Here is a 6000-nt window from a genome sequence, read left to right as displayed (position 1 = left end):
AAACATGAAGAGAAGTGGTTTTGGGTTTCAAACATGGAAATTTCAATAACCTCCCAAAAACTTCATCTTAGAGTGACTAAGAAGGTTCAATGCTTACCTTTTCATTTTCATGTTTTAAATTAACTTGTTTAAATCTTGGTCAAACATAGGATTGACCAAGATTCAAATGGGCATAAACATTCAGAAAAACTTTAAAAATAAGAATCGAACGCACATATAGTCTTCTTATGTCATATAGTAAGCATTCAAGTTGATAAACAAGCATGTGTAGACATATTCAAACCCGACAAATCATGTATCTACCCCTAACCCTAAACTAGATTTGTCTTATGAAGTCAAGCATGAAGAGAAATGGTTTTGGTTTTCAAACAAGGAAATTTCTAGACCCCCACCCCAAAGCTTCATTTTAGTGTGACTAATTAAGAAGGATTCAGGCTTACCTTTTCATTTTCATGTTTTAATCTTGTTTAAATCTTGGTCAAACCTAGGATTTGACCAAGATTCAAATGGGCATAAAAATTCAAAAAACATAAAAAAATGAAAAACTAAAGCACATAGCCTTCTTATGTCATATATATAGTAAGCCTTCAAGTTGATGAACAAGGTGTAGACATATTCAAAATAGAAAAAGCATGTATCTACCCCCTAACCCTTAACTCTGTCTTATGAAATCAGGGATGAAGATAAGTGGTTTTGGGTTTCAAACATGGAAATTTCAAAAACATCCCAAAAGCTTAATTTTAGAGTGACTAAAAAGGATCGAAGCTTACCTTTTCATTTTCATGTTTATGCGTGTTTAAATCTTGGTCAAAAATAGGATTTGACCAAGATTCAAATGGGCATAAACATTCGAAAAAAATAAAAAATAAAAAACCAACGCACATTAGTAGCCCAAAATCGAACCAGTAGTTGGATATTTTTGAACTTGATCTGTAGTAGTGGGCAAAACCCTAGATTAACCTATTTAATCATACATTCGTAGGTCGATTTTTCTACTTTTTTATTATTACTATGCAGCACATGTGTGTTTGCCCGTCGAGTGAAACTCGAAGGAAAAAGAGGGATCACTCGGAAGGAGTGAAGAAGGGAGTGCATTATGGTGTCTCCCCTTTTTCGGGTGATGATGTTGACTGTTGTGCAGGTTTGTCAGTGAGCAGGAGGTGCGAGCGAGCTGGCGAGTCGAGCGAGGCCGAGAATGAGAGAGAGTTTTTTTTTGTGAGAGGGACAACCGAAGGATCCTGAAGGACCCAGAGACTTCCAATACGCATCCTGATGCGTCTTCTCTTGACAAAGAAGATGGCTGGGAGTTTGCGTACCTACTGCACGTGACTTGTGCTCACTGAAGTGTGGGACCTCACGCATGGGCACCACACGTAAGTGACAGACCTATTGTGTAAAAACTCAGTTGATTATTATAGTGCATTAGAACAAAGTTACCTATGGACTAAAGGGTAGGAAATCCAAGTTAACTCATTTACATGACATTAATTTTTCCATGAAGCAAAGTTAACACATCTATCAATTGGTACATTTTGGAGTGACTAAGAAGGATCCATGCTTACTTATTCGATTACACGTGTTAAACTTGTTTAAATCTTGCTCAACAAGGTCTAGACATATTCAAAACAGAAAAAAGCATGTATCGATCTACCCCTAACCCTTAACTTTGTCTTATGAAGTCAAGCATGAAGAGAAGTGGTTTTGGGTTACAAACATTATATTGAGATTTCAAGATCGAACCCCCCAAAAGCTTCATTTTAGAATGACTAAGAAGGATCCAGGCTTGCCTTTTCATTTTCATGTGTTTTAAACTTGCTAAAATCTTGGTCAAACCTAGGACTTGACCAAGATTCAAATGGGCATAAACATTCGTAAAAATCAAAAATGAAAACCAAAGCACATAGCCTTCTTATGTCATATATATATAGTAAGCATTCAAGTTGATCGATATGAACAAGGTCTAGACATATTCAAAACAGAAAAAGCATGTATCTACCCCTGGCCCTTAACTATATATGTCTTATGAAGTCAAGCATGAAGAGAAGTGGTTTTGGGTTACAAACATTATATTGAGATTTCAAGATCGAACCCCCAAAAAGCTGCTTCATTTTAGAGTGACTAAGAAGGATCCGTGCTTACCTTTTCGTTTTCATATTTTAAACTTGTTTAAATCCTGGTCAATCCTAGGATTTGACCAAGAGTCAAATGGGCATAAAATTCTATTTAATAGAAGAATGAAAAGCAAAAGCACATAGTCTAGCGTCGTCTGTCCTATAGATAGTAAGCATTCAAGTTGATAAACAAGGTTTAGACATGTGTTCAAACCAAGACAAATCATGTATCTACCCCCTAACCATAAACTCTCTCGATCTTATGAAGTCTAGCATGAAGAGAAGTCGTATTGGTTTCAAACATGGAAATTTCAAGAACCTCCCACGAGCTTCATTTTAGAGTGACTACAAAATATCCAGGCTTGCCTTTTCATTTTCATGTTTTTAAATTGTTTAAATCTTGGTCAAACCTAGCTAGTATTTGACCAAGATTCAAATGGGCATAAAATTAAAAAAACCAGAAAAATGAAAAACCAAAGCACATAGCCTTCTTATGTCATATAAAATAAGCATTCAAGTTGATAAACAAGGTCTAGACATATTCAAAATAGAAAAAGCATGTATCTACCCCTAACCCTTAACTCTGCCTTATGAAGTCAAGCATGAAGAGAAGTGGTTTTGGGTTTCAAACATGGAAATTTCAAAAACTTCCCAAAAGCTTAATTTTAGAGTGACTAGGAAAGGATCCAGGCTTAACTTTAAATTTTCATGTTTCAAGTTTGTTTAAATCTTGGTCAAACCTAGGATTTGACCAACAAGATTCAAATGAGCATAATAATTCAGAAAAAAACAAAAAAAAACCAAAGCACATAGTCTTCTTACGTCATATATATAGTAAGCATTCAAGATGATAAACAAGGTCTAGACATATTCAAACCCGACAAATCATGTATCTACTCCTAACCCTAAACTCTGTCTTATGAAGTCAACCGTGAAGAGAAGTGGTTTTGGGTTTAAACATTGAGATTTCAAGAACACCCCAAAAGCTTCATTTTTAGAATGACTAAGAAGGATCCAGGCTTACCTTTTCATTTTCATGTCTTAAACTTGTTTAAATCCTGATCAAAACTACGATTTGAACGAGATTCAAATGGGTATAAAAAATAAAAAAACGCACATAGCCTTTTTATGTCATATAATGCATGAGCACTCAAGTTGATAAACATGGTCTAGACATATTAAAACTAGAAAAATCATGTATCTACCTCCGCTGGCCCTAACCCTAAGAAGGATCCAGGCTTACCCTTTTCATTTTCATGTGTTTTAAACTTGCTTAAGTCTTGGTCAAACCTAGGATTTGACCAAGACTCAAATGGGCATAAAAACTCAAACCCGATAAACATTCACCTTTTTCTATATAGTTAGGGTTAGGGTTTATGGTTTATAGAGATCGATGCACATATTTTCATTTCACATTTGTGACGATGTACAATAATACATAGGTAAGATTCCAAGCATGACCTTTGTTAGAATAACCTTTATAACATGTTCTCTCACCTTTAGATTCAAATGGGCATAAACATTCAGAAAAAATCAAAAAATGAAAAACCAAAGCACATAGTCCTCTTATGTCATATAGTAAGAATTGAAGTTGATAAACAAGGTCTAGACATATTCAAACCTGCCAAATCATGTATCTACACCTAACCCTAAACTTTATCTTATGAAGTCAAGCATGAAGAGAAATGGTTTTGGGTTACAAACATGGAAATTTCAAAAACCTCCCAAAAGCTTCATTTTAGAGTGACTAAGAAGGATACAGGCTTACCTTTTCATTTTCATGTTTTAAGTTTGTTTAAATCTTGGTCAAACCTAGGATTTGACCAACAAGATTCAAATGAGCATAAAAATTCAGAAAAAAATCAAAAAAGATAGAAAAGAAAAACCAAAGCACATAGTATTCTTAAGTCATATATATAGTAAGCATTCAAATTGATAAACAAGTTCTAGACATATTCAAACCCGACAAATCATGTATCTACCCCTAACCCTAAACTCTTTCTTATGAAGCCAACCATATGAAGAGAAGTGGTTTTGGGTTTCAAACATTGAGATTTCAAAAAACCCCCCAAAATTAGCTTCATTTTAGAATGACTAAGAAGGATCCAGGCTTACCTTTTCATTTTCATGTGTTTTAAACTTGCTTAAATCTTGGTCAAACCTAGGATTTGACCAAGATTCAAATGGGCATAAACATTCAGAAAAAAATCAAAAATTGAAAACCAAAGCACATGAATCTTCATACACACTATAGTCCGTCTTGTGAAGACATTTTGTTTTTTACTACCCTATCACAGGTTTCTTATTTTCCCTGTCAACTAGTACACCTATAAGCACTCAATGCGGAAGGGTTTCATTTTTGAGGTTTTCTTCATTTTCATTTATTTATTTCTAAACCAGGTAAAAATGGTCGACATGATTATCCATGCAAAGGGGTTGAATATTTCTAGGCAGCACATGTGTTTGCCCGTCCAGTGAAACTCGGAGGAAGAGGGATCACACAGAAGGAGACGAAGGGAGAGAAGTGAGTGGGGCCCTCTTATTTATGGTGTCTGACCTTTTTCAGGGTTTGTCAATGCGCAGGAGGTGCGAGCGAGCGAGCGAGGCCGATAATGAGAGAGATGTTTTTTCTTTTTTTTTGAGAGAGAGGGACAACCGAAGGATCCTGAAGGACTCAGACTTCCAATACGCACCACGGCACCAGAGCACAGTTTACAACAAGACACAGAATAAACAGGAAATTTCATCTAAATCCCTAACTTTTACATGGAAGACCCCACGCTGAAAGCAAGAAATGCGATCGGGTCCTTAACAGCCACCGCCCAGATTGATCCTCGTCGCAGCCGGGGACGAACCACTTAGCGCGACCAAATCGCCATGGCCTACCGTGCGTGCACACCATGGCCTCCGAGCTGAGGTAGAAACGCAATGCCAAAACCAAAGAATGCCGGAGGTGGATAACTCGGAGAGAGAGAGAGAGGGGGAGTTTTGATGCGTCTTCTCTTGACAAAGAAGATGGGAGTTTGCCTACAACCGCACATGACTTGTGCTCACTAAAGTGTGGGACCTCACGCATGGGAACCACACGTAAGTGACAGACCACGTTGGTGTAATAACTCGGGTGATCATTATACTCGTATTAGTACAAAGTTTCCTATGGATTCAAGGGTAGGAAAGCCAAGTTAACTCATTTACATGACATTATTTTTTCCATGAAGCCAAGTTAACTCATCTATCAATTGGTACATTCTGGTTATATTCGAAATTTTACTTGAAACTTGTTGTTCATGCCATTTTACTACTCGCCTACCACTTTTTCCGCGCGTGAAGGGTGGGGGTGGGCATGATGCTACCCTGAATTTTTGTGACCCCAAAAAACTAGCAAATACGAGAGAGGCATCCAAAGAAACACACTCGTCCCCTCCCCCCCCAATTTGAAATCCAGCCAAAGGTGTATCAAAAAAGGCAACCGAAAAGCATGGATTGTTCATCTTTTTCTATATAGTTAGGGTTAGGGTTTATGGTTTATAGAGATCGATGCACATATTTTCATTTCACATTTGTGATGTACAATAATACATAGGTAAGATTCCAAGCATGACCTTTGTTAGAATAACCTTTAACGTGTTCTCTCACCTTTAGATTCAAATGGGCATAAACATTCAGAAAAAATAAAAAAAAATGAAAAACCAAAGCACATAGTCTTCTTATGTCATATAGTAAGAATTGAAGTTGATAAACAAGGTCTAGACATATTCAAACCAGTCAAATCATGTATCAACACCTAACCCTAAACTTTATCTTATGAAGTCAAGCATGAAGAGAAATGGTTTTGGGTTTCAAACATGGAAATTTCAAAAACCTCCCAAAAGCTTCATTTTAGAGTGAC

This window comes from Lolium perenne, chromosome 7, assembly GCF_019359855.2.
Source record: "Lolium perenne isolate Kyuss_39 chromosome 7, Kyuss_2.0, whole genome shotgun sequence".
NCBI lineage: Eukaryota > Viridiplantae > Streptophyta > Magnoliopsida > Poales > Poaceae > Lolium > Lolium perenne.
The sequence above is the reverse complement of the archived record's forward strand: the minus strand, read 5'-3'. Positions refer to the sequence as shown.